This window comes from Ambystoma mexicanum, chromosome 4q, assembly GCF_040938575.1.
Source record: "Ambystoma mexicanum isolate Mex_15411 chromosome 4q, UKY_AmexF1_1, whole genome shotgun sequence".
Lineage (NCBI taxonomy): Eukaryota > Metazoa > Chordata > Amphibia > Caudata > Ambystomatidae > Ambystoma > Ambystoma mexicanum.
The window spans coordinates 1,247,995,709-1,248,007,872 of NC_090928.1; the positions used below are offsets into that span (position 1 = coordinate 1,247,995,709).

Consider the following 12,164-nt stretch of genomic DNA (forward strand, 5'->3'; position numbering starts at 1 on the left):
GGTGATATGATGGAGAATTTGTTTGAGGATCCTTAGTTCAAGTTAGTCTTGCTTGGCAGTGGACTGCGGATGTATCCTTTGCATTTCATGCTTACGCATTCAGAACCTTAGGAAGCATTGATGGTGGGGGAGAAGCGCAAGCATTCTGAGTCTAGAGCAGCAAAGGAGTGGTGCTGTGTTGCCCGTAAAGGCCTCAGTCCATAGAGTCCGTAAATGCCTTGGTCCGCTCATCGGATACCCACAGGATATTGGGGTGATTTTGCAAGTTGAGACGCAGTTTTTTCCCTTAAAGAGAAATCCTCTTTACCACAGGCTTAGAGGAGGAAATGGCTTATTGACCTTTTTATATATCTCAACCTCCTACTAAGGATGGAAAGGTAAACTCTAAAGAAGTGACTCAATCTAGTGTTGAACCCAAAGAACTAATTTTCTATATGCCTAAATCCTCATACCCTCCACAAATTTGTGTCTTTTCCTGTCCCATCTGCCGCTCAAAAGGTTAACCCTGTGAAGGTTTCCAATCGGGCCTCACACACCGTACCAGGACCTTCGCCCTTAGCCTTAGATGTAGCTCGCAATGAGAATGCTTTCTCTTTATTTTCTATGAATTCGAATTGAACTGATACCAACCCGTCTCTCACCCCCTTTTACAAATACCCCGGGTCACAATGGACCATGAACCAGGCCGGTAGGTGGTAACACCATATTTATTTATTTAAAATTCAAAGAAAGTCACACCATTTTTAAATATGGCAGCAATCACCAATGGGGTGATAATTACAATGAAACCACTGAACTACACTTGGTACCCTTCTACAAGAACATACCCAAAGCAGAAATTAATAGAACTTTTTCAATTAGGATAGATAGCACCCGAGTTAAGGTAAGGTTTCCCCATGCAATGTTCCCTCAACCCACAATTAAATTATAATGCAATGTATCACAAAAGGCATACAATTCAAAAGCAATTTGAAAGTGAGAACGCCAGTGCAGTCAAAATCACACATGTAAAAGTTGCATTTTCACCTTTTTTCAGTTTTAAATGTCAAAACGTTTTTTAAAAGAAACGGGTGAAATAAACCGAATTGGAATGAATTTTTTAAGCTGGAGAATAGATGCACATCATAGGGACAATATAGAAGTGAAAGGAGTGACTCTAGCTAAATAATGTGATGAGATTTTCAAGGTGAAAGAAATATGGTTTTTGGTAAAATAAAGCAGTTAAAAAGAGAAAATCGGTTTGGAAAGAAAGGCAAGTTTTACTTATCCAGACTAAATTGTTAAAAAAAGACACGGTACGCTCCAATGTTGATTCGCAACATCAACCGTTTCACCCCGCGTTCAACTTTATGTGGGAATTCATTTGATTATTCAAAATATGACTAAGACTTAAGATCTATGCAAGACAGAAATTAATAGAAAGGTGGCGCTAACGCTGGAAAATCAAGGACAGGATGCACGTAAAATTCTAACAGTCTTAAACAAGTTACCAGGGTATGAATAGAATTACTTAGAAAATAGGACAGAGTATCAAGATGGGGTAGACTATGTGTGGCTATGGGATGGGGAAATACTCACAATCCATGCTTTGGGATTTCGGACAGCCAACCAGGTTCTGGACTCAAAAGGTTCTGGTCACAGCACAGCGGCTCTCCTGACAGCGAACAGCTGGGCAAGTCTGGTCACTGGGTGGCAAGGGTACAGAGGGCATGCAGGTTGTGGGCAAAAATCTGGTCTGGTCACAGGATACTTCCCAAAGGGTACCACAGCTTTTCCCCTTTGTTATTGGGATTTTAGTGGGGTTTCTGGATCAATGGCCTTGCTGGGATAGAGTCAGCAATGCTATGGCCTGGCAGTAGGGTCTGGAATCTTGCAACAGTGGATCTGGAATGTCTGGATACACAGGCGCTAGAAGTTCTGGAGAGAGTGTCGTGTGTGTGTGTGTCAGCCTCTTATTTATAAGATTGGTGACATCACAGAATTTATTGCTCGGCAGAACTAAGCTAGACCTACCCCTTGAGAACCGGATAGGCCAGTCTGTGTTGGTCACCTCCTCAAGGAGGGGACTCAGTTTAGGGGGATGTGTTTTGTGAGGTGCAAAGCCATCCCACAGTTCTTTTTGCCAAAAATCAATCTGATCATAAATCACACATTTGTACAGTTGTGACACTTTTGCCAATTATATTGGCAGATTACATATTTCACACAGAGCCTGGCAGTCCAAGTTTGTAGGACTGTTTCATCCGTCTAATAGTTTTTCGTAATTTTCAATTAAATTATTTTACCTACAATTCAATAACTTTATACATGTGTATAGATATCATAAGGCATGTGAATATTACATTTCATAGTGGCACCATATACACTTTCCTCAGAATATCCAATTCTCTGCCATTTCTGTCTCTTATATGCCAGTAAAGACTACCACGTCTTAATTTAAAGCCACCAAAATTGCATCTAAACTGTGAGATAATTCTCTGTCTTTTGAGCAAAATGGGCTGCCCTTTGTCCTCCACTGGGACCATTTTTTTTCTTCAGGCTACCACCAAATGTCAGTTTAGCCCAGGGCTGCCCTGGAGTTTCCCCAGTTTGAGTGACTGGTGGTTGTCACTTCCAAAAGTCGCATGTAGGTGTCCCAGATCTATTGTCTCAAGCTGAAACCCAGACAGAAGTCTGACGAGCGTGTGATATTTCTTTCTCTTGGTCATTCAAAGTTTCAAAAGGCAACAGTTAACATGTCCCAGAAATCCCTTGTGGCTCCTGGTGGCGGAAACCCACAGCCCCCAACTGTCCCTTGAGACATAGTAGAACCCCGTTTGGCTAATTTTCCAGTATAGCCAATGCCTTTATTTCTTTATTTTATTTTGGATCAGCAGGACGCCTGTAGAAATAAACGTCCCATATGTGTTTCCCAGCAAAACCCCCTTTACATTGCTAGGCCAAGACAGGGCCTTCTTTCAACATTACACTTTAAAAAAGGCATTTTTCCTTATTTGCAAAAGCGCATTTTAACACATGGTGAAGTCTGCTGGGCTGACTATTTCAAAAGGTTTTCTCTTCCTTCGGACTTCCCAACATTGTTTTGCAGCCCTAGTCAGTTTCACACAGGTCCACTGAAATTGACATATGCCCTTAGAGCTAGGGTTTCTTTTGAAGCAGTGATTTTTTTACATTTTGTAGCCCAGAAGTCGAGCGTTTTTCCGTGCAGCTGAAAGTAAAGCTTCTGTTGATTTCATGGATCTGGTCTGACACAGCCTGTTATTCAGGGATAATGCTCTCTTCTGCTGGAGCACAATCTGAATATGGATGGGCATGGCAGCTCCTCAGTGATAAAAGCAGAGTAATCTAGAAAAGATAAAAAGAGCATCAGAGCGGCATCATTTTAAATGTAAAATATTTCCCTTTTTCAATGGGAAACTTTGGGTTAGCAGCAAACCAGCACAGCTTTTCGCTTTGCTTCTTTAGTACACATAACACACACCCTGGCAGCCTTTCTCTGGGTGCTCCATGTTCCAACTTGCCCAATGGGGCTTGGCAAAACAGTGCAGCCATCCTTTTGTAGCTGCAAAACGCAGTTTTGATGTGAGGCAGTGGTGCTCAAAGGAGCCAGCAAAGCCATTTTGCTGTTAACTGCTTGGTTATGGTTAGGAATTCTGCTGAGTGGGTCAATGTATCCCACAGCACCTATAACTCCACTTTCAGTAATATCAAGGGAGGAAAAAACATTCTTTACCCTTTTTGAAGAAGTAAGAAAACTGAATCGTTTTAAGGTGGACTGCAGTCCCAGAATCCCTCAGGGAATATCATGAAGGAGAGGGCTGATGAGGCATACAGGAGCCAAAGACAGGCAGGCAGGCCTAATAGCTTTTGCCAAGGTCAGGCAATTAACCCGAAGGGCCTGTACCGGAAGCCAATTAACCCACCTGAGGGGTATAAAAGGCTGCAGCACGCAGGAGCAATATAAAAAAGCTGGAGCAGGAGCTGAGAGCTCGGCAGTAGCAGAAGATGCAGAGCACGAGGCTGGCAGTTCTCTAGGAAGTGGGACCACAGAAGAGACGCCGAAGCACAGGAATAGCAGATTTCACCTACAGGCTCTGACTTGGTCCTGTGCTCACAAATGCTGTTTGGCTGTGGCAGCATTGGAAGAGGCTGGAAGAAACAGTCTTTCCAGGTGCGCCTAATTGCTGTGAATGCAGAGATGAAGTTGTGCATCCACCCAAGGCCCATGTACAGAAGCAAGCAGAGGGAAGCTGGGGAGTGGAAGACTCTCCTTTGAGGCCGGAATAGAGAAAACCGTGCAGCAGAGGGGTGTGGGTCCCAAGAGTGCCTGTAGCAGTTGCAGTGGAAGAAACCAAGCCCGGGAAGTAGAGGCAGCTCGCAGTCGCTGTGATTGTGGAGTCGGTAAAAGGAAGCTCCGTACTTCAAATCATCAAGAATACCTTGCCGGTAACTGTAACCAGCTTATTTTATACTTTCACGCACATCAAAGCAAGTAAAAGAAAGGGAAGTCACTCTAACAAAGGAATTGTATTGTGTGTATATTAACAAAGCTGAAGTACTAGCATGTAGAGAAAGCATCTCTTGTCCCCATTGTTAGATATAACTTGTTACAAAGCGGTTAAGTGTTTCTTGTTAATGAAGAGAAAGTTGCTGGTAAACCTAATAAAGCCGAACTTGACTCTCCTGCAATATAACAAGTGCATTTAACTTCAGAAGACGTCACTCATGAAACGCTGCCCGAAAGGTGGGAACGCTTATCCTTTTGAAATGAAATGTCAACATCAGAATGAAAATCGCATGCACCTAATTTTGCTTCCATTAAGAAAGTGGCTGAAGCTGAATTAAGAACACACATTACCCAAACCAGCAGACCAAACCCTTTTAAAGTGAATCCAGCTCATTTAAGAACTAAACGTCACTACTTTAAAGTCACTGAAGCTGTTGTAACCCCCCCAAGTCCTCTGATACAAGGGCGACAAGGTTGTCCAAGGCTGAAAGACTGGCACTACAGTGTAGGGGCAACTACTGGAAGCAAGATAAATATGAAGCTGGGGAAGGGAGCTGGGTACTTGTTAAAAGAAACGTAATAAAATCTGTAGAGCTGAAACCGTTTGAGTCAAGAAGAAAGTCTAGAGCTGAAGGCAGATGTTCTGGTTGCTGCAAGACAGAAGGGCAAAGAAGCCATACGAGAGAGAGGAGTGCCTGGTCCACCTGAAGAGGTAGAGTCTTCTGGAAGTTGCCTAAATTATAAGCTCCAGTAGTACTGTGGTTTTCGATACTTTTGTCAGAACTGTATCAGTTGTATGTAGTAGAAGCCGAAGACAACAGTGTAGGCAAGGGAGCCTGCTCGCACAGTATAATTGGCAGAAGGGAGTTGCTAGAGAAGGAGCAAACTCTAAGCAGAAGCATCCTGATGACTTCATTTAAAGATGCTGCAGAAGTTGCAAGAAGAGTTGTTAAACGGAAGTGGTACTTTTGCCTTCAACTTTACTCATTCTTTCCTGGAAGGAGGTTATCTATGAATACCATTGGTGCTGTTGTTTTCTTTGTGGAACGTGGAAAGGGAATCTTTTCACCAGGCAAAGAAGGAACTGTTACCAGTGGAGTTCGTTTTTTATTTTTTTACTGTATTTATTGTTAGGATGTACACATGGAAAACATTACATGAGCATAATTTCACAAAAAAGAGAAAAGGAAAAACAAACAATAGCATAATTACAAATACTTTGTGGACCTCAGGCTCTTCCTCCTTGTTAGGGAGAATTCTCTTATAAGGCTAGTTTCCCAAACCTAGTGAGTCCCCCAGCAGTTTTGCTGGATTTTTGGGGTCTGTTTTTTTCTCCATCTGTTTTTCTGTATGTGTGCTACACAGCACCCACAGGGGTGTCACATTGACTCCCAAACATAGACTTCATACCCTGGGACTGACTGTCTTCCAGGGCATGTAAAGTCACCATTGGCTTTACTAGTCCAAAATTGTGAACAGAACCAGTACAAACCATCCTATTGTGGAAGTACTGGTAAGGGGTAATTCGATTGCCCCAGGGTCTGTTTTCGAGATGGCACTGTCCCGTCCCCCCTCGTCGAGTTTCTGGCTGGTGGCAGTGGTTACCACACAAAATATTCCACCGGATTTTCCCATTGATTTTAAATGCACCACTTTTTGGTGCAATGTTAAAGATACCGCTGGTTTATTTATTTAATATTAAATCACCGGTTGGGTCTTTTTTCCAGAACTCGATTCTAAAATGGTGTTTGTGTCCGTCTCTGTAACTCTGACCAAGGTCGAGCCCTTTGTTCCACTATTTTGGCGGGCTTCTCCACAGAAGCCCTCCAAATGGTGCCACTCTGTCTGGGTTCCACAGGAAGGGTGGAGGGGGGAATTGGCACCCTGGACTGCGTTGCCTTAGCAACCCAAGTCGCACTCTACTCTGATTGGCCCAGTGGTGAGCCGCCCGGCTCACCACTTGGCATGTGTGATTGACAGGCTGATGAATGGGGGTTTTTCTGCATAAAAGCAGGGCCTTTGGGACTGGAACTTCAGAAGTCGCCAAAGGACCTAAGAATCCGAAGAGGGAAGAAGCAGAGCCTCCTGCAACCGACAACACCACCGGAGAAGCCCTGCTGCAACAAACTCACCACTTTTCTAACGCCAAGCGAAGATCTTCTGCTGGACGAGTCTTCTCCCTTTGAACTGGTAGGACCAACCAGTACGCCCTTTTTCGCTTCCAAAGACGTCACTTGGTCGAATCGCCCGTGCCAAGCACCCCGGCGGCCGGATAGCCAAGCTCACCACTTTTGACCGCGAATAAAAGGACTGCACCTTTTAATCGGGAACTCCGCGGCTGGTTTCATCCCTGTGAAGTGCAACGACTCCACGTCTGCTCCTCGACGAGATCTTCTCTTCCCCTGGTCGGAACCACGAACTTCAACCACTGCCAGGAACAACTGCCCCCACCGGAGCTTCCTGTCTCTTTAAGGTACTGTGTCCTGAGAAAGGGGCAAGTAGGCGCACTGCCTTGTGTTTTGTAAAAAAAAAAAAGTCAATTTTCTAAATTCTATGAGGTCATTAGATATTATTTTCAGGTGCGGGGGAGGAAACGTGACCCTGGCACAGGATCACTATAACATATACGTAAAAAAAGAAAAGAAGATCCAAAGATAGGAGCCCTCCCGTCCCCTGCACTCTATTCTAAATCCATCAACAGATGATTCATCAAAGTCAAATATATTGGTTGTTATAGCTCATAAGTATATACGATTTATAAATAACAAAGATGTTCATTCATCTAGTAAAAAACCAAAGAAATTTTAATTATAGTGACAATTAATTCACCATAAAAACATAAAGTGCAAAAGCCAAATTAGCTGTCAACAGAATATGATGATAAACGATGATAGTCCATGTATACAATTCAAAAGTGGCTGACGCGTTTCGGAATAAGCATCCCTTCTTCTTGAGCCAAGTGATTTGAACTAGAAAACAAAAAATAAATGAAGACTGTTTCAATCATGTATTCTTCCCAAAAACATGTATCTACAGAGGAATAACAAGCTATACTTAAGATTGCCAATTGGTCGTATATGTGTTGAAAAGAAATTCTGAGCACAATTCAAAGGACATTCTAGCATTAGAGTCAAAGTTGTTATAGTATTTAGATGCCTCTACTGCAGACAGTGTGCACTAGTATACTCCATACACGTCGCAAATCAATCAATTAAGAAGCCATATAGCTATTAAAGCAACTCACAATCAAGTTGTTTAGAGTTGGCATAGCTTAATTGTAGAGAAAGTGAAGTATGTGTTATCCCCTGAAAATGGCGAAATGGTGAGTCACTTCGGTTAGCAAAATTGTTCCTCTCCTGAGTGCGGGGCACCTAAAATAAAGAGAGATATTCGGACTTAAATTCCTTTGATATAGTGAGTCCTGTTTACTCTCCAAAATGCATGATGAATAGAACAAACAGTCCTGTACAGCCTGCAATATCAGCGAGTGTAACCAAATCTATGGAGAAAAAATGCAAACCAAAGATTATTGCTATGTCAAAAGAAATCGCTGTAGATAGTGAAATTGATTTATTTATTGAGCGCCTTACACCAAGGCTTACCTCTCAATGGCTTACCTCTCAAGTTGAGAGGTTTGATGAAAATGAGAGGACTATGCCTCATCTTGCTTAGAAAGCCTGGTGTGCCAGGCGTTGCCAACACAGGATCAAATGGGATATTCTGTGCAGAGAAGAATATAGAAAAAATAAAAAGAAAGAGGAGTAAGCTCTATTTTCAAAGACCTTCTTGGGGCTATGTAGATCAGTAAACACACCAGTATCTACCCTAACTCCTGCTTACCTCCGCAGTATTAGCGTGGAAATCCACGGCCGCGAATGAAAAATGTTCGTGCCACTCTGTGCTTCTCCCTGTGGTCGCGCGCGCTCCAAACAGATGGATGCACTCCTCCTTCGTGCTGCGGTGTGTTTCCTCGTAACCCTGGCAACCCTCTTAGTTGTCGGCAAGCACCACGTATACTGAAACCATCTGTCTGTATGCGTTTTAATAGACATAGAAAACAGACTATTCTGGTTCTCTATGGGTAAGGTGCTCTGTCCTGCTTGGCCTCCCTTTCTACAGATCGCTAAAGGTGACCCTTAAATCCTTGGCTTCTAAACTGGGTTGGCTCCAGGCCTTCTAACTATATCTTTTGAATCACCCCAACCTCTTTTGAACACTCTGCAAAGACTTTCAGTGCACTTTTTTTTTAAACTTTATTTATTGGTGCACACAAGCCGATCACATACATTTCACAATTCCAAAGTAATTACACTTCAATAATGATACACAGTCAGGTATTCTCCGATTCTGATACTTCCGCCATAGCCTTGTTCGCAAGGTATTGCTTGTACCGGTCCCTTATATTTCTGGGTCTGGCTATGGGTAGTATAGAGTCTATATATATTTCTTCAGTATCGTTAGTCCACAACATGTCTTTCTCCCAATCTGCCTTAGTTGGGGGGGTTACACTTTTCCATTTCAACAATATTGCCCTCTTGGCAATTAGCAGGCTCAAATTTAGTTGTTTACGCCACATCGGATTCATATTCCCCACCGCACCCAGCAAACACAATCTTGGCGTCCACAGAACAGGTAGATCCGCCATTTCATCAAGCGTTGCACAGACCTCCCTCCAGTACTCTTTCAATTTTATACATTCCCAAAGCATATGGTAAATATTTGCGCCTTCGGCATGGCATCTCAGGCACATTCCCGAGGTGGAAGGGTAGATTCGCTGAAGCTTTGCAGGAGTGTAATGCAGCCTATGTATTATTTTATAGTGTATTAGCTTATATCTGGAGTTGCATGAAATACTTTTGGTCAGCATACATATTTGCGTCCATTAGTGGTCCTCTATTTGTTGCCCCAGGTCTAGCTCCCAGTTGGTTCTGGACGAGTGGACCCCTTCTGGGCGTGTCCGGGTTATGATTTTATAGAGTGCAGAAGCTGTGACTTTTTGTGTTCCACTCGTGAACATATAGCCCAACCCCATATTTATTTCTGGTTCTTCCGGAAAGGAGGGGTAAGCCTTCTGCATGGTGTCTTTAATTTGGTGGTAATGCCATTTGTGTCTATTCGTGTTCCCCACTGCATCCTTTAGGTTGTCCCATGTGGCAAATAGCCCATCCCGGAACAGCTGGCCACACTGCGCAATCCCTCTGGAATTCCAGTGCATAGCCACCTCACCATCGAGTGAGAATGGTTAACGCGGGTCCCCCCATATCGGCATACTCGGATGATACAGCCTACCCTTGCCAAATATATCCGCTATCTTAGCCCATGCTGTGGTTTTCACCTTCGTGGGGTCTAAGGAATTATGATGTTTAGGGGCCTGTTCCAACATCTTATGCAGTACCAGTATTGATTCTCTTGCTTGTTGGTCAAGTGGCGTTGGCCCCGGGTCAATAAAGTTTGCGGCCCAATATGCAGCATAGTAAGCCTGCGCCGAGAGGTAATATAGCTCCAGATCCGGTGCCGCCAGCCCTCCCCGTTGGTATGTGTTAGTCAATGTATTCCAGTTAAGCCTGAGGTGCCCACCCCAGACGAACAATGTGCAGGCGCTCTTCATCTTGGAAAACAGTGTGCGCCCTGGCCACACCGGGACTGTGTGAAACAGGTAGAAGAGTTTCGGCAGTATGATCATCTTAACGAGGGCTATTCTCCCCATTAGTGATATAGGAAGGGCACTCCAGCGCTTCATTTTTGCACACAGGGAATCAGACAATGCGTTATAGTTTAGCGCTCGTGTGAGCTGGGCCGTCCTCGCTATGTATGCTCCTAAATAGAGTATATGTGTGGGGCTCCATATGAGACCGCATAAGTCCCAGGGTTCCGTTGTATTTTTCGTGAGTGGGAATACCTCCGATTTACTAGGGTTGAGTCTCAATCCAGAATACCCGCCAAACTTATTCACCTCCGCCAGCACCTTGCCCAGTGTGCGGTCCGGGTTCCTAAGATATAATAAAATATCATCGGCATATAAAGTGATAATCTGCCTCCTACCTTCCAACCATATTCCGTATGCGCTATAACGCGCCCTGAGAATGTCAGCCAGCGGCTCTATCACTAGGGCGAACAGTAATGGCGACAGGGGGCAACCCTGTCGAGTGCCTCCGAACAGTTCCAGGACTTCCGTTAAAGCGCCATTGATTCTAATCCTGGCATAGGGGTGAGCGTATAAAACATGAATCCACCTCATGATATTGGGGCCAAAGCCATAGTTGCGTATCACCCCAAAAAAAAGGGCCAAAAAACTGTATCGAACGCTTTTTGCCTATCCAGTGAGACTGCTACTCCTTGGGTCTCAGGGGATATTGTTGCTAGTATCTTGTGGCATCGTCTGATGTTGGTTGCTGTGGATCTGCCCATAATAAACCCTGCCTGGTCATCATGTACCATGTACGACATTAACGATGACAGTCTGGTTGCCAACATTTTAGCGAAAATCTTCGCATCTGTGTTCATTAGTGACAACGGCCTGTACGACCCACATTCCTCAGGTGGTTTTCCCTGTTTGAGCAATAGTGTGATCACTGCTTCCCTCGTTGTTTCAGGGAGTTCTCCTTTATTCAAGGCCTCTATCCAAACAGTGTATAGCCTGGGCACAAGGAGATCGCTGAATTCTTTGTAGAACTCTGCTCCCAAACCGTCTGTGCCTGGGGCTTTCCCATTGGGCAGCGCTTTGATCGCTTCAGCTAACTCTGCCTCTGTGATCGGGGTCTCGAGGGACTCCCTGGTGGCGTCAGCCAGAAGCGTTGTCGGAATTTAGGATAGGTAGGTGTCTATCTCCTCATCAGTACTGTCACATTGAGGGGAGTACAATTTCTTATAGAAATCATAGAATGCCTTTTTCACCTTAACATTTTCAGTGGTCACTGTGCCATCCGGCAGATGTACGCACGGTATCGTTGTCATGCCTCTCTCACCCCTTACCATTCTCGCCAGCAGTCTCCCTGGTCTTTCACCCTCCCCATACCTACGTGCGGCCACTGGTTTGTCGAAATAGCGGATCTCCTGCTCCGCTGCTTCTTTGTATTCATCCAGTCTGGTTTTAATTTCAGCGCTTGTTTGCGCTGAAGGAGAGTGTGCATATTGAGTTTGTAAGGTAGCTATCTGTGTTTCTAGGCGTGACAGTCTACCCCTAATATCCCTCAGGACTCCGCATTCAACAGCTATGGAGCTGCCTCTGATGCAAACCTTGAACGCCTGCCACAGTATTGCTGGACTAGACCCCGTTCCCTCATTGATCTCAAAATACTCCTGTATTTGCCTAGCCATTGCGTTTCTATAGACGAGATCTTGGAGAGCCAGAGGCTTGAACCTCCATGGTGGCCTACATGCCCTGATTCCGGGAACCTTTATTGTTAGCTGTATCGGGGAGTGATCCGAATACGTCCTGGGATAAATGTGTATCTGTAAACCAACCCAGCAACTCATTGTCAACCAGCCATAAGTCTATTCTTGAGTGCATGTCATGGACTGAGGAGTAGAATGTGTATTCCCTTTTGGACAGATCCAGCGCTCTCCATGCATCTTTCAGGTTGAGGTCAGTCATGTGAAGGAGTATTTTCTGTGCCGCCTTGGTGAGTGTCCTAGTTCTTGTTGATGTGCGATCTAG

General features: G+C 44.4%; 1 protein-coding gene across 5 annotated transcripts in view; it reads left to right on the plus strand.

The window, feature by feature from the left end:
- Window positions 1-12,164, plus strand: part of LOC138468321 (exportin-5-like) — a 2,334,215-nt gene that overhangs the window by 1,829,751 nt on the left and 492,300 nt on the right. The gene's annotated exons all lie outside the window — the stretch shown is intronic.